The sequence below is a fragment of the Hyperolius riggenbachi genome, chromosome 6, assembly GCF_040937935.1.
Source record: "Hyperolius riggenbachi isolate aHypRig1 chromosome 6, aHypRig1.pri, whole genome shotgun sequence".
NCBI lineage: Eukaryota > Metazoa > Chordata > Amphibia > Anura > Hyperoliidae > Hyperolius > Hyperolius riggenbachi.
Genome location: NC_090651.1, coordinates 341,353,741 through 341,380,287, shown reverse-complemented (window position 1 = coordinate 341,380,287; position 26,547 = coordinate 341,353,741).

The window sequence follows — 26,547 nt, the reverse complement described above, 5'->3', positions numbered from 1 at the left end:
ATCAACCCCCCTACCCTCATATCCCCCCCCAGACCACCCTCCTGTATACTGTATACATTTGTATACAGCTGCCTTACCCACTGATCACCTGTCTATCACCTATCTATCACCTGTCTATCACCCCTTGTCACCACCACCCATCAGAGCAGACCCTAAACTGTCCCTTGGGGGCACCTGATCACCCACCCAGACCCTCAGATTGCCCTCAGACCCCCCCTTCTCATAACTTCCCCAGTGCATTGTTTACATCTATTCTCCCCTGTAATCCCTCACTGATCTCCCATCTCTCCCATCGTCACCCCCTGTGTCTGCGGGCACCTAATCAACCCCCCACACCCTTAGATCGCCCTCAAATCCCCCCCCCCCCCCAATCACCTTCCCAGTACATTGTATTTGATTGGGCTGACATTGTATTTGATTGTGCTGACATCGTATTTGATTGTGCTGTAATTGTATTTGATTGTCCCGTGATCGGCTTTGATTGTCTCGTGATTGGATTTGATTGCCCTGTGATTTCCCTGTGATTGGCCTGTGATTGGCCTGTGATTGGCTTTGATTGGCTTTGATTGTCCCGTGATCGGCTTTGATTGTCCCGTGATCGGCTTTGATTGTCCCTTGATTGCCCTGTGATTGCCCTGTGATTGGCCTGTGATTGGCCTTGATTGGCCTGTGATTGACTTTGATTGTCCCGTGATTGGCTTTGATTGTCCCGTGATTTGTGTGCCCTGTGATTGGCCTGCGATTGCCCTGTGATTGCCTTTGATTGGCTTTGATTGTCCTGTGATTGTTTCTGATTGCCTCTGATTCCCCACTCGCCACCACCCCCCTGTCACTATCCTAGTGATCTAAAAACAGTGATCAGTGAAAACTGTCACTTTTTTAGTATCACTAGTGTTAGCAGTTAGGCCAGTTAGCTAGGCCCCTTTGTTAGTGTCAGTTAGTGCTCAGCCCACTGCACCACAGTCACGAATTAGCGTCATCACTGTCGCTAATCAACATTGGTACAATATAGTATCTGTAAGTGATCATTAGTGATCGCAGTCAGATCTATATTAGGGTCACTAGGATCCACAAAAAAAACGCAGTGTTTGCCCGATCAGGCCTGATCATTCGCCTGCACTTGCGTTCAGCCCGTCCCACCGCAGTGACAGAATTTTTTTTTCTGGTCACTGCAAAAAACACTGTACAATAGCTGTGGCACTGTAAAGATCAGTTTTGATTTTTTTTTTAATCAAAACTCAGTGACCACAGCTTTCTACCTCTCAAATACTCCCTTTTGCTAGGTAAGTGCTCTTTTTTTCTGGGTAGTCTCAGAGGAATACCCCCTAAATTTAGCAGTCCACCATGGCAAGAAAGAGGTATTCCGATGATGAGGCATACAGGTACATGGCCGAGTTGGACGATTGGGACGCCTCATTCGACAAATCTTCTGGGTCAGAGTTTGAACCTGTAGAGAGCAGTGGCTCACTGACTGATAGTGATGACGAAGTTGAGGTCCTGGCTAGAGCCAGGCGTACCACACCCCATCTTGTTGGACCGCAGGTGGCGCAGGATCGGCCTCAAGGGCAGCAGAGTGGTGTTAGTGCTGGTCTGAGATTTCATGGTGGGGCAGGCACCAGCAGCACAACATCTCCTGGACCTAGCAGCAGTACTTCCGTAGACCCTGGTGAAGTGGCGAGCACCAGCATGGAAGTTGAAACTGGTTCGGTGGCACGTGCAGTAAGATCCCAGTCGCAGCCACCAAGAAGACGGGCCCGTACTACCCCTAGTTTACCAGAGGTGCTGGCAAATCCAAATTGGCAATCCCCTGATTCCGCCGCACCCGTACTTCCCCCTTTCACCGCCCAGTCTGGAGTCCAGGTGGAGACAGATAATCTAGGATCAGTCCTAGACTTTTTCTATCTGTTCATCACCCAGGATCTCTTAGAGTTTATCGTGGCAGAGACCAACCATAAGGCCACACAATATATAACCGCCAATCCGAATAAGTCCCTTGCCCAGCCTTTTCGGTGGAAACCAGTCCAAGTTTCCGAAATTAAAATTTTTTTGGGCCTTCTCCTTCACATGGGACTAGTAAAGCAGAATGTGTTGCGGTCTTATTGGTCTACGGACCCAGCATTTCATGTTCCCTTGTACTCTGCTGCCATGTCCAGGACACGATTTGCTTCCTGCACTTCAACAACAACGAAACTTGTCATCAAAGTGACCACCCTGCTTATGACCGGCTCCACAAAACTCGGCCCCTCATAGACCACCTGTCATCAAAATTTGCAGATGCTTATACCCCTGAACAGGACATCTGCGTAGATGAGTCCCTCATACGTTTTACCGGGCGCCTTCGCATCAAACAGTACATCCCAAGCAAGCGTGCCCGGTATGGGGTGAAACTGTATAAGCTCTGTGAAAGGGACACAGGCTATACATCTTATTTTAGGGTCTATGAGGGAAAAGACTCAAAATTGGAGCCGGTTGGATGCCCTGACTACCTGGGGAGCAGTGGAAAGGTTGTGTGGGACTTGGTGTCACCCTTGTTCCAGAAGGGGTACCATCTTTTTGTTGACAATTATTACACAAGTGTGGCCCTCTTACAGCACTTAAAAATAGAACAAATCCGATGCTGTGGCACCATGTGGCCTAGTCGCCGGGGCTTCCCCCAATGGCTCATTACCACCGGACTTCAACGGGGGCAGAGGGCCGCCTTGTGTACTGACGACATGCTCGCGGTGAAATGGAAGGACAAGAGGGACGTTTACTTTCTCTCCACTATTCATGCAGACACGACAGTTGAAATTCAACGGCGAACTGAGGTCACTGAAAAACCCCTTGTCATCCACGACTATAATATTAACATGGGAGGGGTGGACTTCAATGACCAGAGGTTAGCGCTCTATTTAATTTCCCAAAAAACAAGACGCTGGTATAAAAAAGTGTCTTTTTACCTCATTCAATTGGCAATTGTTCTCTACAGTAAGGCTGGGAGAACTGGATCGTTTCTTCAATTTCAGAAACAGATCATGATGGAACTCCTGTATCCAGGAGGTGTCGTGGCCCAACCCCAAGATGCAACTAGCCGGCTGCATGGAAGGCATTACGCCTATCCAATTCCGAGTACCCCAGGTCCCCGAATCCGAAGAAAACGTTGTCGTGTCTGCAGCAGGGCTGGAATAAGGTGTGACACCACTGTTTATTGTCCAACCTGCCCTGACCAGCCTGGTCTATGCGTTTTGAGAGGTACCACTAGCAGGTACACTATTAAAGAGTAGGGAACTCCAGACACAGCAGTAGGCACACAAGGGTCTCTCAGTGCTGTCTCACACTGCTGCGATGCGTTAGGGCAAATTGCCTAGCGAAAGTCACACTTTGCGGTCCCCCCCTACGCCAGAAGTGCTTGACTTAACGCTAGTGCATGCTTACGTTACTGCGTGGCTTCTGCTGCAATTTTGGTCGGCCCGGAAGTTATGTTAGTCTATGGTGACGCAGTTCATTACTAGGCCGAATGCTACTCTTGTGGTATTCCCTGAAGGTCTGTTTTGGACGATACGGTGCGGCGGGCTTGACCCACCGGATATGTCAATATGCAGTGTGAAACCAAACATCTGGTTTCGAGAGACCGTAATACACAGGGCTGCCAGAAACCTCTCCTTTCACTTGGGACAAAATGCGTAATGTACTTCGCCACAACTTGCACATTGTCCCATGGGGGAGGAGAGATTTGTCCTCGGAAGGCGAGTTAAAAAAAAAAAACAGGTGAGCAAAAAAGCTAATGTTTGGTTCACAATATCAAGGTTTTGTTTTAAGAAGTTTATAAATGTTAATGAAGTTATTGCTTTGCTGCTTGCTTGTTTTTTTTTTTCCCATCCATTACCCTTCCAGGTGGACCGAGCAACCGGCCAACCAGCTGCAGCACTGATGGTGCATCCTGACAGAAGCATTGCACGTCTGTCAGGTTACACAAAATTGGTGCATGCAGCGCTGCAGGACGAGATTTCTCCTCCGCAGTAAAAAAGATACGTTTGCCGAGGCATATGAGCTGAGGGGTGGTGTTGGAGCTCCTATACTTTGGCAAGCACTTTGTATCAAAAAAGAACTCTGGCAATGATTTGTTCATCCACATCGATCGGTGTGAATGGATAAATCGGGTTTGCCAGGGCATACGAGCTGAGTGGGTGGACGTTTTTGGGTGGCAGCACCTATGTCCTGGCAGACGCCTTCCCCTCTTTTTTTTCACGTTTTTTTGGCAGATATTTTTTCAGCCACATTGATTGATTGATTGATTGTTTGACGGTCATTTTTCCTTTCAGCCCAGAGTGCATTACCCGTATGCCCAATATAAGGAGTATTGCAGGAACTCCTAATACTGGCCATACATGTAATGATTGCAGAGACCCTAAAATGCCAGGACAGACCCCACGAATGATGCCATTTTGGAAAGAGAACCCCCCAAAGTATTCCGTAAGGTGCATGGTCAGTTCATAGAAGATTTTATTTTTTTGTCACAAGATTGCAGAAATAGTTTTTTTGTTGTTTTTTTTTTGTTCACAAAATGTTATTTTCCGCTAACTTGTGACAAAAAAATAAAATTTTCTATGAACTCACCATGGCCCTCATGAAATACCTTAGCATGTATTCTTTCCAAAATGGGGTCATTTGTGGGGTTTGTTAACTGCTCTGGCAAGTGGGGGGGGGGGGGTGCTAAATTGTAAGCACCCCTGTAAAGCCTGAAGGTGCTCATTGGACTTTGGGCCCCTTAGCACAGTTAGGGTGCAAAAAAGTGCCACACATGTGATATTGCCGTACTCAGGAGAAGTAGTATAATGTGTTTTGTGGTGTATTTTTACATATACCCATGCTGGGTGGGAGAAATATCTCTGTAAATGACAATTTTTTTTTGATTTTTTTTTACACACAATTTTACACACAATTGTCCATATTTATGCAAAGCATAACTATTCGGGTCTCCATTGACTTTCATTGGGTTCGGGATTCGGCACAAACATCCCGAACATGTACGATGTTCGCCGAACCCGAACATTTTGATGTTCGATAAACACTAGTCTCTAACAGCTTTGCACATCTAGAGGCTGACATCCTTGCCCATTCTTCTCTGCAAAACAGCTCCAGCTCAGTCAGATTTGATGGACAGCGTTTGTGAACAGCAGCTTTCAGATCTTGCCACAGATTCTCGATTGGATTTAGATCTGGACTTTGACTGGGCATTCTAACACATGGATATGTTTTGTTTTAAAACATTCCATTGTTGCCCTGGCTTTATGTTTAGGGTCGTTGTCCTGCTGGAAGGTGAACCTCCGCCCCAGTCTCAAGTCTTTTGCAGACTCCAAGAGATTTTCTTCCAAGATTGCCCTGTATTTGGCTCCATCCATCTTCCCATCAACTCTGACCAGCTTCCCTGCCCCTGCTGAAGAGAAGCACCCCCAGAGCATGATCCTGCCACCACCATATTTGACAGTGGGGATGGTGTGTTTCCACCACACATAGCGTTTTGCACTTTGGCCAAAAAGTTCCATTTTGGTCTCATCTGACCAGAGCACCTTCTTCCACATGTTTGCTGTGTCCCCCACATGGCTTGTGGCAAACTGCAAATGGGACTTCTTATGCTTTTCTGTTAAAAATGGATTTGTTCTTGCCACTCTTCCATAAAGGCCAACTTTGTGCAGTGCACGACTAATAGTTATCCTATGGACAGATTCCTCCACCTGAGCTGTAGATCTCTGCAGCTCGTCCAGAGTCACCATGGGCCTCCTGACTACATTTCTGATCAGCGCTCTTCTTGTTCGGCCTGTGAGTTTAGGTGGACGACCTTGTCTTGGTAGGTTTACAGTTGTGCCATACTCCTTTAATTTCTGAATGATCGCTTGAACAGTGCTCCGTGGGATGTTCAAGGCTTTGGAAATCTTTTTGTAGCCTAAACCTGCATTTCTCAATAACTTTATCCCTGACCTGTCTGGTGTGTTCCTTGGACTTTATGGTGTTGTTGCTCCCAATATTCTCTTAGACAACCTCTGTGGCCGTCACAGAGCGGCTGCATTTGTACTGACATTAGATTACACACAGGTGCACTCTATTAAGTCATTAGCACTCATCAGGCAATGTCTATGGGCAACTGACTGTACTCAGACCAAAGGGGGCTGAATAATTATGCACACCCCACTTTGCAGTTAGTTATTTGTAAAAAAAAATGTTTGTCATCAATGTATGATTTTCGTTCCACTTCTCATGTGTACACCACTTTGTAATGGTCTTTCACGTGGAATTCCAATAAAATTGATTTATGTTTGTGGCAGTAATATGACAAAATGTGGCAAACTTCAAGGGGGCCGAATACTTTTGCAAACCACTTTAAATTAGACACTAGAGGATTTTTTTTTTTTTTTAAGAATTGAAGCACACTGTCTACGTTGTATTAACATGACATGTCTAACATGTCTACGTTGTATTAACATGACATTTATGTGAGTTTTTACCAACATATGCTTGTTCTATTTTCATGGTTGAACAATAAAAACCATCTGGGCAGGTCACAATTGTAGAGTTTCTCAGATCTGCATCCACCTTATTACCTCTGTAACATTGTATAGAGTAACCTGTAGAATAACACAGAAAAAGTCAGTTTTAGTTTGGATGCTTGTGCAGAGGAGGAGAAGCAGAGCAGTAAAGAAATAGTAATGCACATAGCAAAAAGCCTGATCCAAGATGTTCAGACACTGGATGAAAATAATGTACTTACTCTCCATTGGATATTATTTTTAGTCTCTGCAAGTGTGGCAGTTGTGTGGTATGATGCTAAATTAAAGCACCGCAGACCCAAGGCAAACCTGCTTAATGTACTTGTAAGCACAGGGGTATTCAAAGCACCCTGCCATGTCATGTCATGGCAGAGTGCTGTGAGTGGTCTAGGTGCTGGTGTGGGTGTGATATGTGTAGGTGGGCAGGAAGTACAATAATAAGCATAGCAAAGCCTCCAAAGCATCTTTAAAAGTCCCTCCAGGCTCCCCGTTGGTCTTTTAACAAACCAATGGGAATCTGGAAGATTACTATTGGTCTGATAAAGGACCATTGTGCATTCCTGGCCAGACTTTTAAAGATGCTTTGGAAGTTTTTCTGATTAACCTCCCTTGTGTTCAGTTTTCCCAGGATTTCTGTGCAAAATTAATTTTCATAACCTTTTTTTCCCCCCTGTAAATTGCCAAAAAAGTGTCAAGCAAGGGTCTAGTATAGAGCGCAGGAGAGTATTGACGTGTATGCACGTCATTACTGTTCACAGCATGTTTTATATTGACTTGTATAACATGTATCAATACCACTAGGGAGGTTAATTACTTTTCTTGGTCTGTTTTTATTTCACGTTTAACTCTTTGTGAAAATGGCTTGAAGGAAACAAAAAAGAAACCGAGAGCCCAATATGGTGCAGTATTTTTGTGACAATTGGTCAGATGTACAACAAAGTTATGGTTATACTCACAAACATGGGTCACCACAAAGGCAACCACTGGATAGGCAGGCGGGGAGAATTATGACCTGACCCCGCTTAGGTATAAAAAGTCGCTCTCTGTAGATAGGAAGGAATGGGTATACACCCCTCCACCAAGGGAGGACTAGACAATTTGTAAAGTAGTAACACAGAGGCGCCAAGAGGCGATTAAAAACTGGTTAAAAAGGGGGAAGTTGGTGGACTCACTTCCCTCGAGTAAAGACAAACCGGACAATGGGACGTTACTCACAATATAAAGTAACTTTTATTAAAAGCTCCAAAGTTGTAACTTCGGAGCTTTTAATAAAAGTTACTTTATATTGTGAATAACTAGGGTTGGTGTCACCCGGTGTGGAAACTCATGGTGTCACCCCCTCTTACCCCAAGAACCTCCAACCTCACCAGGTAGTAACATTGCTTGTAATGTAAAGATGATCACCATGTAGCTCTGGTGGCCTCTGAAATCCATTTTTCAGCTCAATATGGAGGAAGGGAAAAGAGCAGTAAGGAAAAAGTACATCAGGCACTAGCCTGGTCTGTATTTACACAGCCTACTCCACTCTCCCTTAGCCTGGAGCCTGGTGTTACCCTCTCTGCTGGTGACACCTGGTGTGGTCGCAACCCCCTAGTGACGCCACTGGGTCAAATCACTGCCAGTTTCCAGGCAGTCATTACACACTGTGTACTGACCACCTCGAAACCCCAGCATGAAATGCACTGCTCTTTGTTTTGGCATATGTACATTTTCACTACTACTTTTTGTAACTTTATCCAGTTCCCCACCACAAGTCATTTCCCCTTAAAAATCAGATTCATTTTCACACATTACACTCCTTACATTCATTCACCAATAGCTATATTGCCAATTATCACAATAAAATGCTCTATACTTTGTTTCTTTCACCACAAATTAGTCTTTCTTTGAGTGGTATTTTTTGCTAAGAATTGTTTTATTTTATATACTTTTTAAAGGGATAATAAGAAAAAACAATGAAAAAAAAAACTTTATTTCCCAGTTTTCAGCCTTTATAGTTTTAAAATAAAACTAGCCGACCCGCGGCATAGCATACGCCACATAATTATGAATGCTGGTCCTACACTTGCCGCCAAGCTGGAGGGGGTAGCAGGCAGGAAGTGGGTATTGGGCAGAGCGGCGGAGAGGGGGGTCGGACTTCACCTGGGTCCCCCATCTGCGCTCCCCCTTTAGCTTAAGTTCAGCAGCAGCTGCCGGCAAATTAATACGAGGCAGCAGGCGGGGATGACTTACCTCTTCTGCATTCCAGCGTGCGTTCCACTGTTGTCACTTTTTGCAATGCCGCCCACTGTATTGTAAGTGGACGGCATTGCAAGAAGTGACAACAGTGGAATGCAAAAGAGGTGAGTCACCCCCACCCACTGGCTCTTACTAATAGTAGTGGCTGCTGCTGAACTTAACCCGCTTGCCGGTCTAATTCCCGCCGGCAAGAGGGCAGTGCAGCACTTTTTTTTTATTTTATTTTTTTAATGGAGTGAGCTTGAGATATCTCCCAGTGCATCACTGCTGAATATATGCAAATTAACCATTGTTGCCCTTAGAAGCTAAACACACCTCCAGAACTGCTGGAATGCAATAAGTTGTCAGCTTGTTCATTTGTACAGAGCCATAATTATCCAACATGCATACAGACTGTTTCGGATTGTTTGATCCTCATCAGTACATGGCATGGATTAACCTCCCTGGTGGTAAGCCCGACACAGTGTGAAATGCAATAATGTGTCAGCTTGTTAATTTGTACAGAGCCATAATTATCCAACATGCATACAGACTGTTTCGGATTGTTTGATCCTCAAAGTACATGGCATGGATTAACCTCCCTGGCGGTAAGCCCGAAACAGTGTCAGGCTAGCCGCCGCAGGGGATCAAATGGCACCGGGAGGATTTATTAAAATAAAAATTGCGCTATATGCTTCTGCTAGTATTTCTCTAGCTAATTATGTCCCCAAGTTCCTCCAGTCCCCACCGATCACCGCCGTAATATGTACCCCCCCAGGGATCCTGCAATGGCGCAGCCTTCAGCTCCAGGCTTCGCTATGGAAAGGCTCGGGACTGCGCATGATGTCACGTCCGATCGTTGCCATAGAGATGAGTGAAGCTGGATCGTGAAGCTGCGGCTCTTGCGGGATCGTAGAGGGGTAAATATTGCCAGGGGCGATCGGGAGGTTTAGTTGGGTGCCTTGGGGGACATAATTAGCTAGCAAAGTGCTACATGTATTTAAAAAATTCTCCCACAGACACAGCCTCTAAAACTGAATACCACCAGAGAGGTTAATTTGGCTCTATGGAGTAGAGCTTGTAACACCGAGTGGTACAGACTAACCAGCAAACTCATGGTGAACCAGAACTCATTGGAGTGTGTGGGGAGCTACAATGGTCCTAAAAGCCTCCTTTCTAAAATACTAAGGAAAACAAAAGTTTGCTTTCTTAAACCAGAAAGAATTAGCAATATTTCAGGTTGGAGTGAGCTTGAGATATCTCCTAGTGCATCACTGCTGAATATATGCAAACTACCCATTATTGCTCTTAGAAGCTAAACACATCTCCAGAACCGCTGGAATGCAATGATGTGCCAGCTCGTCAATTTGTACAGAGCCATAATAATCCAACATGCTTACAGACTGTTTCGTATTGTTTGATCCTCATCAGTGCATGGCATGGATTAATTTGGCTCTATGGAGTTGAGCTTGTAACACCGAGAGGTAAAGACTAACCAGCAAACTTATGGTGAACCAGAACTCAGAGTGTATATATTATAGAACTTAAGCTAGAGGGGGTGCGTAGATGGGGGACCCCCTCCCCGCTGCTCTGCCCAATACCCCCTTTCTTCCCGCTACCCCCTCCAGCTCGGCGGCAAGTGTAGGACAGGCCCTGGGGGCAGGGCGCTACTTCTTCTTCTTGCTTGGACCGGCCCCTTCTTCTTGCTTGGCCCGGCCCTGGGGGCAGGGCACTACTTCTTCTTCTTGCTTGGACCGGCCCCTTCTTCTTGCTTGGCTCGGCCCTGGGGGCAGGGCACTACTTCTTCTTCTTGCTTGAAGGTTGAGCCACTTACTCAATTATATATATAGATATGCTACAATATATAAAACCCACATGTGCAGTGTTCTTCCCAGAATTTTTTTCCAGCCGGGTGGCATGAAATAGTAACCGGGTGGCATGAAAAAGCAGCTGGGTGGGGCAAGATGAAAATGCAGGGCAACTCTGCTTACAGAATAGGAGGAGGTGAGGAGGTGAGCCGATGACAGCCGGGTGGTCACCAAATCTAGCCGGGTGGAGCACCCGGCTAAAAGAGCCTGGGGAGAACACTGATGTGTATCTATGCAGTTGGTGCTGAAGTAAAATCCACAGGGGCATAGATACACTAACCAGCGATTGCTGTACTGGTAAAAATGTTATTAGTAAAAAAAAAAACATTTTCGAAAATTATACTTCCCCTTGTTGCTACTGTTTTCCTTAACCCCTTTGGGACCGGCTGCCTACCCCCCTTAAAGATCAGGCATTTTACAGGCAGGGCGGGGCACGTCTGGGGGGGGGGGTCAGGCAACCGGATTCCTGCTGGGGTTTGCTCGGCTGTGTGTCCCCCCTGCCTCCAGATGTCCCCCCTTTCACCTGCAGCTTTTACTCACCTCCCAGGCTCCAGCAATGAGCAGCTGTGGACACCTCTGCTCTCGCTGGCTTCCCCGCTCGTACTGACGCTAAGTTCCAGGTCGCGGCTTGATGACATCATCAAGCCGGGACCCGACACTTGGCGTCAATACAGCAGGGATGCTGGCCAGAGAGGAGGGGAGCTCCGATCGGCGGGGAAACGACAGGAAGGTGAGTGGATTATCTTCTCTCCCCCCCCCCTTACTGCCGCAGCTCTGTAAGTGATCACTATGATCCGCCGATGATCATAGTGATCACGTGATCAGAAACCATACGCGATTGCTTCTGATCACTGAGGGGAGATTTCAGCTGTCATATGACAGCTTAATCTCCCCTCTCAGGTGTGCACGATCGTCTTGGGGAGGTTCGTAATCGTGGACATTGAATCTACTTCCAGTCAGGGCGGCAGCACCACTTGCTGGACATAGATTCAAACTATGTCGGTCTGCAAAAGGTTAAGGGCTTCATGTCACAGGGTCTTATGTTTGGACTTCAGGTGCCTTATCAGCATAATTATCCCTACATGTGTGCTGGTCTTCTCACTGATAAGTTTCTCTTGACACAGGATGCAGATGGCGTCAGTTCTCTCAGCAGCTGACACACAGGAATATTCTCACACTAAAGAACCTTGTTGAGCTGGTCTAGTACCAATACCGTACCACAATAAGTGACCGGGTGAATTGTCTGGCTGACCACCAGATTAAGTCACGCCCTGCTGTTTGCCTCATGCCCCCTGCAACATCTCCCTGCTTCTTATCCTTCTCCTCACTCTCCGAGGAGCTTGATCTTTCCCTCTGTACTTCCTGCTCCTCTCCTGTGGGCACCCATGAGATATCCGTCACCACATCATCATCACCCTAATCATCTGATATAGCTTCAAGCTCACATTAGGCCACAGGAGCAGGGACATTACACATTGTGGTGACCTGGGGACTTTCATCTAAGTGTTTGCCTTGCTTGTCACTCTGGTCCACCAATGCCCTGGAAAAAGGGGTCCTCCTCTGAGCAATCCAATTCAGTTGGAGGGGTTTAGGCAGTGGAGGAGGTGCTATGGTTGACCATAGCACCTGTGGAGGATAAGAAGAGGGCAGGAACATTGGCAGAAGAATAAGTGAAAGAGATGGAATCCTCAGTGAGCCCATCAACCACCTCTTCTGCATTCTGGGAAGTAATGGCTTTCTTTGGCACAAGATCACATATGCCACAGCCACGGGATGACAAACCACCACCAACCACCACACCCCTAAAACCTTTGAGTTTTGGCCGACCTGTCAGGTTGGAGTGATTGACTAGCCAAGGAGTATTGGTTGCAGTGTTGCTCGGATACCCCTGATCACAAATTCGAGTAAATCCAGCCACGGCAAAATTGAAATCCTGATATGCAGTGATCGTGATCTGGATTTGAATTGGAAATCCGAATTCGACAAAAATTTTTGCTGTGATTACATGTAGAATCCGTGATCATGGCTGTGATCATGGATTAGACTTTAACTTTAATAGCAAAGCCCCCATACATGCTACAATCACCAAAATTGCATGGATTATAAAGGTGATCAGTGGCTACAACTCAAAAAAAAAATCAAAAAGAACTTTTAGTTTTTGATCAAATCAATGTTAAAGTTAAATGAATACTTTAAATGTGGCTATTAATTGGTAATAATTGGTTTTAAACAGGGAAATACACTTTAAGCAATCACAGAGTCCCCAATCAGTGTCCCTAGTAAACTACAACCATGCAGGCAGGTGATAAGTCCCAATGGCACCTAGCGGTGGTACCACTGAAGGAGGATGAGTGGATGACACCACAAAATCAACCAGAGATTTTTTTTTTTTTGCAGCGACAGCAATGACATGGCAGCAGAGTTGCTCATGGACCCTGGCGGTGAGAACACAGACTGCAGGAAGGAAATGTAACAGCGTCCGCCCAAACATTACAGCATCTGTAGACCCTGACGGTGGGAACACAGACTGCAGGAGGTAAATGCTGCAGCTGGAGGAGCAGCGTGTGTCAGCAGCAGCATATGAGGCCATGACGGGTGGCACCAGTGTAAATAATTAAATTAACCAGGCCAAATAGGAGTTAGTTGTAATTTGCATTGGAAAGGCAGGCATTATTCAAATTCCCAGCCACTTCATGTCCCGCTGTCACTGAGAGCAGGGGCCAGGAACTCACCTTCCACCCAAGCCTGGTTAATTTTGAGGAAGGTGAGTTTGTCCACACAGAGTCGTCAGACAGCCGAGAGCGCAGGGTGTACTGAGCAAGTTCCCTTCAGATCTCTAGTCTCTTGACCCAGTACTCCATGGGGTTCACAGGGCTGTCAGTGTCAAGCCCGCTGAATGACCCCATGTAGTCAGACACCATGCCGGTCAGTCATTGGTGCTGGTTGGAGGAGGATGCTGTGGCTGGCACCTCTGCTCTGGGCAGCCCCACTGCATACAGGCTCATGGTAGGCTCAGCAGGTCTCCAGGGCACTGGATGCTGTTGCTGCTGGTGGCCGCAGGCACCTGTTGCTGGGTTGGCAGAACAGCAACAGTGAGGGTGGAAGGCTTTGCGAATGCTTCCTGCAGCCAGCGCCCAAGGGCCCCCTGCAACTCCATTGTACGGCGCTCAGTGGTGGATGGCTACATGAACTGTCCCAGCTCTCCCTTCAGACGTGGGTCCAGGATCAAGGTGATCCAGATGTCCTCCCTTTCATGCATCTGGATGACACGGGGGTCCCTGCAAAGGCAACGCAACATGTGCGCAGCCATAGGGAAGAGGCGGGCATTGGCAGACTGTGACACATCTTTGTCATTGTCGCCTGAGAGGACATGACTGTCCTCGTCTTTCTGCACCGTGTCCTCCTGAAACCGCCACCCCTGCACAAGCCAGCAGAGCTCTGCTGCTCCCCCTCAGCATCCAGGTCGGGGACCTCCAACTCCTCCTCCACTATCTGAAAGTCATCCTCCTCCTCCTTTTCCTGTGAGGTGGACTGTGCTGCCAATTGCTCCTGATCCAACTGGGTCAGGGCTGCCTCCCCCTCTGCCATCAGATCACACAGAGCCCTGTCCATCAGGCAAACCAGGGGCACCCATTCACAGACTGATGTCCACTCCTGTCTCACCATGTTGGTTCCCTGTAGGAAGGGAGCCAAGACCAGGCACACTAGCTGCATATGTGTCCACTGAGCTGAGGAAATGAGCTGTAGGTTGGTGGAGACGTAGACGTTTGCCTCTCAGATGTACCTTCTAACAACCATATTGTGCTGGCACAGCCGCTTCAACATCACCAGGGTCGAGTTCCTGCGAGTTGGGACTAGAGATGGGCGGAACGGTTCGCCGGCGAACGGTTCCCGGCGAACTTCGGTGGTTCGCGTTCGCCTCCCGCAGGCGAACGTTTCCGGAACTTCGGTTCGCCCCACAATGCACTATGAGGGTCAACTTTGACCCTCTACATCACAGTCAGCAGGCCCAGTGTAGCCAATTAGGCTACACTAGCCCCTGGAGCCCCACCCCCCCCCCCTTATATAAGGCAGGCATTGGCGGCCATTACGGCCACTCGTGTGCCTGCATTAGAGAGAGTAGGGCGAGCTGCTGTCTGTCTCTCATAGGGAAAGATTAGTTAGGCTTAGCTTTTCCTGGCTGCATACCTGTTCTGTTCAGTGAGCCCACTGCATACCTGTTCAGTGATCCTGCCACTGCATACCTGTTCTGTGAACCCACCCACCACTGCATACCTGTTCAGTGATCCTGCCACTGCATACCTGTTCTGTGAACCCACCCACCACTGCATACCTGTTCAGTGATCCTGCCACTGCATACCTGTTCTGTGAACCCACCCACCACTGCATACCTGTTCAGTGATCCTGCCACTGCATACCTGTTCTGTGAACCCACCCACCACTGCATACCTGTTCTGTGAACCCACCCACCACTGCATACCTGTTCAGTGATCCTGCCACTGCATACCTGTTCTGTGAACCCACCCACCACTGCATACCTGTTCTGTGAACCCACCCACCACTGAATAGCTGTTGAGTGATCCTGCCACTGCATACCTGTTCTGTGAACCCACCCACCACTGCATACCTGTTCAGTGATCCTGCCACTGCATACCTGTTCTGTGAACCCACCACTGCATACCTGTTCTGTTCAGTGGACCCGCCACTGCATACCTGTTTAGTGAACCCGCCACTGCATACCTGTTGTGTTCAGTGAACCTGCCACTGCATACCTGTTCTGTGAACCCGCCACTGTATACCTGTTTTGTTCAGTGAACCCGCCACTGTATACCTGTTCAGTGAACCCGCCACTGCATACCTGTTCTGTTCAGTGAACCCGCCACTGTATACCTGTTCTGTTCAGTGAACCCGCCACTGCATACCTGTTCTGTTCAGTGAACAGTTTGGTGTGTCAGTGTGAAGCAGTACCTTAATTACACTACCTGATTGATGTATACACATGCAAGATGTTTTAAAGCACTTTAGGCCTGTCATTTAGCATTCAATGTGATTTCTGCCCTTAAAACGCTGCTTTGCGTCAAATCCAGATTTTTCCTGGGGACTTTTGGCGTGTATCCCACTCCGCCATGCCCCCCTCCAGGTGTTAGACCCCTTGAAACATCTTTTCCATCACTTTTGTGGCCAGCATAATTATTTTTTTTTTTCAAAGTTCGCATCCCCATTGAAGTCTATTGCGGTTCGCGAACTTTACCGCGAACCGAAGCTTCCGCGGAAGTTCACGAACCCGGTTCGCGAACCTAAAATCGGAGGTTCGGCCCAACTCTAGTTGGGACATCTATGATCAGGCAGTGTGATGGCAGGCCCTCGCACTGCTGCAGGTCAGCCAGGGTTGCAGAGGCAGTGGCGGAGCGGCGGAAATGGTGCACCAGCTTTCACACAGCTTTCAGCAGCTGGTCCATCCCCGGGTAGGTGCGCAGGTAGCGCTGCACCACCAAATTGAGGATGTGGGCCAAGCAGGGGATGTGGTAGAGTTCGAGGTGCAATGCAGCCACCAGGTTGGACCATTATTGGACACCACTTAACCGACTGAGGCCTCTGGGGGTAAGCCACCTCTGCTCCTGCTCCTTAAGGGTGGCCAGGATGTGGGCGACTATGAGTTTCTCCTTCCCCATGCTGACTAATTTTAGCAGCACTTGGCAATGGCGAGGCTTTGCGCTGCTGCTGAGGCGGACTTGCTTACGGGTTGTGGAAGGAATTGGATCAGAGGAGCCTGCTGCACCCCCCCCAATCCCTCGTGGTGGCACCATCAACTGGCCTGTTGCCATGCCAGCTGCTGCTACATTCTTCTCACCCCCCCCCTTTTACCATTGTAACCCAGTGTGCACTAATGGACAGGTAGTGGACTGTCCTAAATCGGCTGCTCCACAAGTCCATGGTGATATGGACCCCCTCACCCACAGCATGGTCGAGGGAACGGACCATGTTTGCCACCACAAAATCGTACAGTTCTGGGATGGCGGTCCTTTAAAAGTAGTGGGTGCTGGTGGATTTGCCACTCTGGGATCCCAAACTGGAGCAGCACACGCATATCACTCCCCTCCTGCACCAGGGAGTATGGAAGTAGCTGGAAACACAGGGCCCAGACCAGCAAGACGTTCAGTTTCCAGATGTGCCTGTGCCCAGGAGGCAGAGTCTTGGTCAAGCCATGAAAGCTGTCGCTCAGCAGGGTCTGTGTAACGATCGGTGTAACACAGAGAGGGTCTGATTACCGGTGATCTGCAGTATCACCGAGAATGCAGATATATACCAGATTATTGTTGATCTGCAGTATCACCGATAATCAGATATATCTCTAACCTCTGGACACCTGAGTGATGAGAGTGTATTGGTACAACAGTAATACTTTGAGGACCGCACCTGGATAACAGGTGCTAGAGCAACTAGGAATACTGCTCAGCAGCAAGTTCCTTCCGTAGTCTGGACTCTCCTCTGGGAGGAGTCAGACTGAGTGTGGGAAGGACAGAACGTGAGTGACACCAGTAAGGGTGTGTCACTGACAGATCTGTGAACTATCTCCTAACAGGAGAGATAGTTCTCGAGGTCGGGCAAGCCAGGTCGTTAACGTACAGACAGATAAGATACAGAGACAGGAGGCAGATGCAGAGTCTTAAGGCAAGCAGAGTTTGGCAACAGAGTATCAGAATGACAAAGTACAAAATCAGAGATCAGAAGAATAGTCAGGGAAGCAGAAGGTCATAACAAATAATCAACAGTGCCTAAGCTAAGGTGTGAGTTCCTTGGTCATCAACACCTTGGAAACTGATCTAGAATATAATACAGATAATAACAGAATTCCTAGACTAAGGTGTGAGCTCCTTGATCATCAACACCTTAGAAACTGACTAGATAAACACAGATACTGACAAGGTCTGAGTGCTACCACGTAGTGATCGCAACGCCAGACACCAGAGAAATGACCAGCACCCAGTATATATACTCAAGCGCTCTGCAGCGCCTCCCCTAAGTGCTGGACCAATGAGAACGGGCAAAACTGTCAGCTGACCGGCTTGGTAAGCTGACTCTCTTCTGACTGTCATATAAGCTCTGCCTCTCAGCGCGTGCATGCGTCCTTCTGGACCTGTGTGGACTATCAGTCCCAGCCACACCAGACATGTTTTGCAATATATCTGCCGGTTTGAGCGCGGGGTCAGCCGCACCGCCATCCGAGCATGCGGCGGTTTCCCCGCGTTCAGCCACTGTGTTAGTAGTAGGCCTATGCGTACTGCCTGCCACGTCAGACGCGGACTCCACCGCCTTGTCCGCTGGGCATGCGGTGGTTTCTTCGCGTTCCGCCCGGCTGGTGGACGCGTGCCTACGCACGCCAGAAGCCATGTTAGACGCGGAATCAGCCGCCTCACTCTGAGTACTTGCGGCGGCTCTTCCGCGTTTTCTCACAGTACCCCCCCCCCCCCCCTGAGGAGTGGACTCTGGACAGCTCCTACTGGGTTTCTCAGGATACAAAGCGTGGAATTCTCAATTTGTCCGCATGCATGCGACATTCAGGTACCCATGTTCTTTCCTCAATACCATACCCTTTCCAGTGAACTAGATACTGCACTGAGTTCTGTACTATACGTGAGTCTAAAATCTTTTCTACTTCGTACTCAGGTTGGTCATCTACCATCACAGGAGGAGGAGGAGGAGTGGCACCTACATGGACTGCTGGTTTAAGCAGGGACACATGGAATGATCTAACCCCACCCATGCTGGCAGGAAGATCAATGACATAAGTAACATTGTTGATCTTCCTGGTTACTGGAAAAGGACCCACAAACCTGGGACCCAACTTGGCCGAGGGTTATTTCAAGGTCAGATGACGTGTGGACACCCAGACCAAATCTCCTGGTCAGAACTTCCACTCTAAAGAACGTCTTTTGTCAGCTTGACCTTCTGACTTTGAAAAGCTCTTTCCAAATTATTCTTTACAATCCCCCAATTGTCCTTAAATGATTTTTGCCAAGCCTCCAGAGCTGGAAACGGAGTGGAAGCTACTGGCAATGAGGAGAACTTGGGCAACTTTCCAGTTACCACCTGAAATGGCGAAAATCCAGAGGAAGAGCTTTTCAAATTATTGTGCGCAAATTCTGCGAATGGCAAGAACTTGACCCAATCATTTTGCGCATCCGCAACATAACATCTTAAAAATTGTTCCAATGACTGATCTCTCGCTCAGTCTGACCATTGGTCTGTGGGTGGTAGCCCGATGAAAATGACAGTTCCATGCCCATTTGATGACAAAATGCCCTCCAAAATCTGGAAATAAATTGGACTCCCCGGTCTGACACTATGTTTTCCGGAATACCATGTAGTCAGAAAACGTGGATGATGAAAAGATCGTCCAGTTCCTGGGCCGAGGGGAGTCCTTTCAAGGGCACAAAATGGGCCATTTTGCTGAAACGGTCGACTACCACCTAAATGACCGACATGCCCTCAGACCTCGGAAGTTCCCCCACAAAATCCATGGACAAGTGGGTCCACGGTTCACTCGGGGTGGGCAAAGGCTGCAACGTTCCCACGGGTGCCATACGGGAGGGTTTACTTTTTGCACATACAGCACACTCTCTTACATACTCCTTGCAGTCTGTTGCCAATGACGGCCACCAAGCACACCTAGCAACCAGGTCCTGTGTTCTGGAGGCCCCAGGATGTCCAGCATTCTTGTGCGAGTGGAACATCTGCAATACTTGGAGGTGAAAAGGCAGTGGCACAAACATGACCCCTTCAGGCTTTCCCTCAGGAACGTCCTGTTGGAACGGGCTCAAAGTCTCCCTCCAGTCTTTCCAAGTTTCTGTAGGAGCCAACACAACTTTCTGCTCCACAAGTCCATGGTGATTTGGACCCCCTCACCCACAGCATGGTCGAGGGAACGGACCATGTTTGCCACCACAAAATCGTACAGTTCTGGGATGGCGGTCCTTTAAAAGTAGTGGGTGCTGGTGGATTCGCCACTCTGGGATCCCAAACTGGAGCAGCACACGCATATCACTCCCCTCCTGCACCAGGGAGTATGGAAGTAGCTGGAAACACAGGGCCCAGACCAGCAAGACGTTCAGTTTCCAGATGTGCCTGTGCCCAGGAGGCAGAGTCTTGGTCAAGCCATGAAAGCTGTCGCTCAGCAGGGTCTGTGTAACGATCGGTGTAACACAGAGAGGGTCTGATTACCGGTGATCTGCAGTATCACCGAGAATGCAGATATATACCAGATTATTGTTGATCTGCAGTATCACCGATAATCAGATATATCTCTAACCTCTGGACACCTGAGTGATGAGAGTGTATTGGTACAACAGTAATACTTTGAGGACCGCACCTGGATAACAGGTGCTAGAGCAACTAGGAATACTGCTCAGCAGCAAGTTCCTTCCGTAGTCTGGACTCTCCTCTGGGAGGAGTCAGACTGAGTGTGGGAAGGACAGAACGTGAGTGACACCAGTGAGGGTGTGTCACTGACAGATCTGTGAACTATCTCCTAACAGGAGAGATAGTTCTCGAGGTCGGGCAAGCCAGGTCGTTAACGTACAGACAGATAAGATACAGAGACAGGAGGCAGATGCAGAGTCTTAAGGCAAGCAGAGTTTGGCAACAGAGTATCAGAATGACAAAGTACAAAATCAGAGATCAGAAGAATAGTCAGGGAAGCAGAAGGTCATAACAAATAATCAACAGTGCCTAAGCTAAGGTGTGAGTTCCTTGGTCATCAACACCTTGGAAACTGATCTAGAATATAATACAGATAATAACAGAATTCCTAGACTAAGGTGTGAGCTCCTTGATCATCAACACCTTGGAAACTGACTAGATAAACACAGATACTGACAAGGTCTGAGTGCTACCATGTAGTGATCGCAACGCCAGACACCAGAGAAATGACCAGCACCCAGTATATATACTCAAGCGCTCTGCAGCGCCTCCCCTAAGTGCTGGACCAATGAGAACGGGCAAAACTGTCAGCTGACCGGCTTGGTAAGCTGACTCTCTTCTGACTGTCATATAAGCTCTGCCTCTCAGCGCGTGCACGCTCCGCTGGGCATGCGGTGGTTTCTTCGCGTTCCGCCCGGCTGGTGGACGCGTGCCTACGCACGCCAGAAGCCATGTTAGATGCGGAATCAGCCGCCTCACTCTGAGTACTTGCGGCGGCTCTTCCGCGTTTTCTCACAGTACCCCCCCCCCCCTGAGGAGTGGACTCTGGACAGCTCCTACTGGGTTTCTCAGGATACAAAGCGTGGAATTCTCAATTTGTCCGCATGCATGCGACATTCAGGTACCCATGTTCTTTCCTCAATACCATACCCTTTCCAGTGAACTAGATACTGCACTGAGTTCTGTACTATACGTGAGTCTAAAATCTTTTCTACTTCGTACTCAGGTTGGTCATCTACCATTACAGGAGGAGGAGGAGGAGTGGCACCTACATGGACTGCTGGTTTAAGCAGGGACACATGGAATGATCTAACCCCACCCATGCTGGCAGGAAGATCAATGACATAAGTAACATTGTTGATCTTCCTGGTTACTGGAAAAGGACCCACAAACCTGGGACCCAACTTGGCCGAGGGTTGTTTCAGGGTCAGATGACGTGTGGACACCCAGACCAAATCTCCTGGTCAGAACTTCCACTCTAAAGAACGTCTTTTGTCAGCTTGACCTTTCTGACTTTGAAAAGCTCTTTCCAAATTATTCTTTACAATCCCCCAATTGTCCTTAAATGATTTTTGCCAAGCCTCCAGAGCTGGAAACGGAGTGGAAGCTACTGGCAATGAGGAGAACTTGGGCAACTTTCCAGTTACCACCTGAAATGGCGAAAATCCAGAGGAAGAGCTTTTCAAATTATTGTGCGCAAATTCTGCGAATGGCAAGAACTTGACCCAATCATTTTGCGCATCCGCAACATAACATCTTAAAAATTGTTCCAATGACTGATTTACTCGCTCAGTCTGACCATTGGTCTGTGGGTGGTAGCCCGATGAAAATGACAGTTCCATGCCCATTTGATGACAAAATGCCCTCCAAAATCTGGAAATAAATTGGACTCCCCGGTCTGACACTATGTTTTCCGGAATACCATGTAGTCAGAAAACGTGGATGATGAAAAGATCGTCCAGTTCCTGGGCCGAGGGGAGTCCTTTCAAGGGCACAAAATGGGCCATTTTGCTGAAACGGTCGACTACCACCTAAATGACCGACATGCCCTCAGACCTCGGAAGTTCCCCCACAAAATCCATGGACAAGTGGGTCCACGGTTCACTCGGGGTGGGCAAAGGCTGCAACGTTCCCACGGGTGCCATACGGGAGGGTTTACTTTTTGCACATACAGCACACTCTCTTACATACTCCTTGCAGTCTGTTGCCAATGACGGCCACCAAGCACACCTAGCAACCAGGTCCTGTGTTCTGGAGGCCCCAGGATGTCCAGCATTCTTGTGCGAGTGGAACATCTGCAATACTTGGAGGTGAAAAGGCAGTGGCACAAACATGACCCCTTCAGGCTTTCCCTCAGGAACGTCCTGTTGGAACGGGCTCAAAGTCTCCCTCCAGTCTTTCCAAGTTTCTGTAGGAGCCAACACAACTTTCTGCTCCACAAGTCCATGGTGATTTGGACCCCCTCACCCACAGCATGGTCGAGGGAACGGACCATGTTTGCCACCACAAAATCGTACAGTTCTGGGATGGCGGTCCTTTAAAAGTAGTGGGTGCTGGTGGATTCGCCACTCTGGGATCCCAAACTGGAGCAGCACACGCATATCACTCCCCTCCTGCACCAGGGAGTATGGAAGTAGCTGGAAACACAGGGCCCAGACCAGCAAGACGTTCAGTTTCCAGATGTGCCTGTGCCCAGGAGGCAGAGTCTTGGTCAAGCCATGAAAGCTGTCGCTCAGCAGGGTCTGTGTAACGATCGGTGTAACACAGAGAGGGTCTAATTACCGGTGATCTGCAGTATCACCGAGAATGCAGATATATACCAGATTATTGTTGATCTGCAGTATCACCGATAATCAGATATATCTCTAACCTCTGGACACCTGAGTGATGAGAGTGTATTGGTACAACAGTAATACTTTGAGGACCGCACCTGGATAACAGGTGCTAGAGCAACTAGGAATACTGCTCAGCAGCAAGTTCCTTCCGTAGTCTGGACTCTCCTCTGGGAGGAGTCAGACTGAGTGTGGGAAGGACAGAACGTGAGTGACACCAGTGAGGGTGTGTCACTGACAGATCTGTGAACTATCTCCTAACAGGAGAGATAGTTCTCGAGGTCGGGCAAGCCAGGTCGTTAACGTACAGACAGATAAGATACAGAGACAGGAGGCAGATGCAGAGTCTTAAGGCAAGCAGAGTTTGGCAACAGAGTATCAGAATGACAAAGTACAAAATCAGAGATCAGAAGAATAGTCAGGGAAGCAGAAGGTCATAACAAATAATCAACAGTGCCTAAGCTAAGGTGTGAGTTCCTTGGTCATCAACACCTTGGAAACTGATCTAGAATATAATACAGATAATAACAGAATTCCTAGACTAAGGTGTGAGCTCCTTGATCATCAACACCTTGGAAACTGACTAGATAAACACAGATACTGACAAGGTCTGAGTGCTACCATGTAGTGATCGCAACGCCAGACACCAGAGAAATGACCAGCACCCAGTATATATACTCAAGCGCTCTGCAGCGCCTCCCCTAAGTGCTGGACCAATGAGAACGGGCAAAACTGTCAGCTGACCGGCTTGGTAAGCTGACTCTCTTCTGACTGTCATATAAGCTCTGCCTCTCAGCGCGTGCACGCTCCGCTGGGCATGCGGTGGTTTCTTCGCGTTCCGCCCGGCTGGTGGACGCGTGCCTACGCACGCCAGAAGCCATGTTAGATGCGGAATCAGCCGCCTCACTCTGAGTACTTGCGGCGGCTCTTCCGCGTTTTCTCACAGTACCCCCCCCCCCCCCCCCTGAGGAGTGGACTCTGGACAGCTCCTACTGGGTTTCTCAGGATACAAAGCGTGGAATTCTCAATTTGTCCGCATGCATGCGACATTCAGGTACCCATGTTCTTTCCTCAATACCATACCCTTTCCAGTGAACTAGATACTGCACTGAGTTCTGTACTATACGTGAGTCTAAAATCTTTTCTACTTCGTACTCAGGTTGGTCATCTACCATTACAGGAGGAGGAGGAGGAGTGGCACCTACATGGACTGCTGGTTTAAGCAGGGACACATGGAATGATCTAACCCCACCCATGCTGGCAGGAAGATCAATGACATAAGTAACATTGTTGATCTTCCTGGTTACTGGAAAAGGACCCACAAACCTGGGACCCAACTTGGCCGAGGGTTGTTTCAGGGTCAGATGACGTGTGGACACCCAGACCAAATCTCCTGGTCAGAACTTCCACTCTAAAGAACGTCTTTTGTCAGCTTGACCTTTCTGACTTTGAAAAGCTCTTTCCAAATTATTCTTTACAATCCCCCAATTGTCCTTAAATGATTTTTGCCAAGCCTCCAGAGCTGGAAACGGAGTGGAAGCTACTGGCAATGAGGAGAACTTGGGCAACTTTCCAGTTACCACCTGAAATGGCGAAAATCCAGAGGAAGAGCTTTTCAAATTATTGTGCGCAAATTCTGCGAATGGCAAGAACTTGACCCAATCATTTTGCGCATCCGCAACATAACATCTTAAAAATTGTTCCAATGACTGATTTACTCGCTCAGTCTGACCATTGGTCTGTGGGTGGTAGCCCGATGAAAATGACAGTTCCATGCCCATTTGATGACAAAATGCCCTCCAAAATCTGGAAATAAATTGGACTCCCCGGTCTGACACTATGTTTTCCGGAATACCATGTAGTCAGAAAACGTGGATGATGAAAAGATCGTCCAGTTCCTGGGCCGAGGGGAGTCCTTTCAAGGGCACAAAATGGGCCATTTTGCTGAAACGGTCGACTACCACCTAAATGACCGACATGCCCTCAGACCTCGGAAGTTCCCCCACAAAATCCATGGACAAGTGGGTCCACGGTTCACTCGGGGTGGGCAAAGGCTGCAACGTTCCCACGGGTGCCATACGGGAGGGTTTACTTTTTGCACATACAGCACACTCTCTTACATACTCCTTGCAGTCTGTTGCCAATGACGGCCACCAAGCACACCTAGCAACCAGGTCCTGTGTTCTGGAGGCCCCAGGATGTCCAGCATTCTTGTGCGAGTGGAACATCTGCAATACTTGGAGGTGAAAAGGCAGTGGCACAAACATGACCCCTTCAGGCTTTCCCTCAGGAACGTCCTGTTGGAACGGGCTCAAAGTCTCCCTCCAGTCTTTCCAAGTTTCTGTAGGAGCCAACACAACTTTCTGCTCCACAAGTCCATGGTGATTTGGACCCCCTCACCCACAGCATGGTCGAGGGAACGGACCATGTTTGCCACCACAAAATCGTACAGTTCTGGGATGGCGGTCCTTTAAAAGTAGTGGGTGCTGGTGGATTCGCCACTCTGGGATCCCAAACTGGAGCAGCACACGCATATCACTCCCCTCCTGCACCAGGGAGTATGGAAGTAGCTGGAAACACAGGGCCCAGACCAGCAAGACGTTCAGTTTCCAGATGTGCCTGTGCCCAGGAGGCAGAGTCTTGGTCAAGCCATGAAAGCTGTCGCTCAGCAGGGTCTGTGTAACGATCGGTGTAACACAGAGAGGGTCTAATTACCGGTGATCTGCAGTATCACCGAGAATGCAGATATATACCAGATTATTGTTGATCTGCAGTATCACCGATAATCAGATATATCTCTAACCTCTGGACACCTGAGTGATGAGAGTGTATTGGTACAACAGTAATACTTTGAGGACCGCACCTGGATAACAGGTGCTAGAGCAACTAGGAATACTGCTCAGCAGCAAGTTCCTTCCGTAGTCTGGACTCTCCTCTGGGAGGAGTCAGACTGAGTGTGGGAAGGACAGAACGTGAGTGACACCAGTGAGGGTGTGTCACTGACAGATCTGTGAACTATCTCCTAACAGGAGAGATAGTTCTCGAGGTCGGGCAAGCCAGGTCGTTAACGTACAGACAGATAAGATACAGAGACAGGAGGCAGATGCAGAGTCTTAAGGCAAGCAGAGTTTGGCAACAGAGTATCAGAATGACAAAGTACAAAATCAGAGATCAGAAGAATAGTCAGGGAAGCAGAAGGTCATAACAAATAATCAACAGTGCCTAAGCTAAGGTGTGAGTTCCTTGGTCATCAACACCTTGGAAACTGATCTAGAATATAATACAGATAATAACAGAATTCCTAGACTAAGGTGTGAGCTCCTTGATCATCAACACCTTGGAAACTGACTAGATAAACACAGATACTGACAAGGTCTGAGTGCTACCATGTAGTGATCGCAACGCCAGACACCAGAGAAATGACCAGCACCCAGTATATATACTCAAGCGCTCTGCAGCGCCTCCCCTAAGTGCTGGACCAATGAGAACGGGCAAAACTGTCAGCTGACCGGCTTGGTAAGCTGACTCTCTTCTGACTGTCATATAAGCTCTGCCTCTCAGCGCGTGCACGCTCCGCTGGGCATGCGGTGGTTTCTTCGCGTTCCGCCCGGCTGGTGGACGCGTGCCTACGCACGCCAGAAGCCATGTTAGATGCGGAATCAGCCGCCTCACTCTGAGTACTTGCGGCGGCTCTTCCGCGTTTTCTCACAGTACCCCCCCCCCCCCCTGAGGAGTGGACTCTGGACAGCTCCTACTGGGTTTCTCAGGATACAAAGCGTGGAATTCTCAATTTGTCCGCATGCATGCGACATTCAGGTACCCATGTTCTTTCCTCAATACCATACCCTTTCCAGTGAACTAGATACTGCACTGAGTTCTGTACTATACGTGAGTCTAAAATCTTTT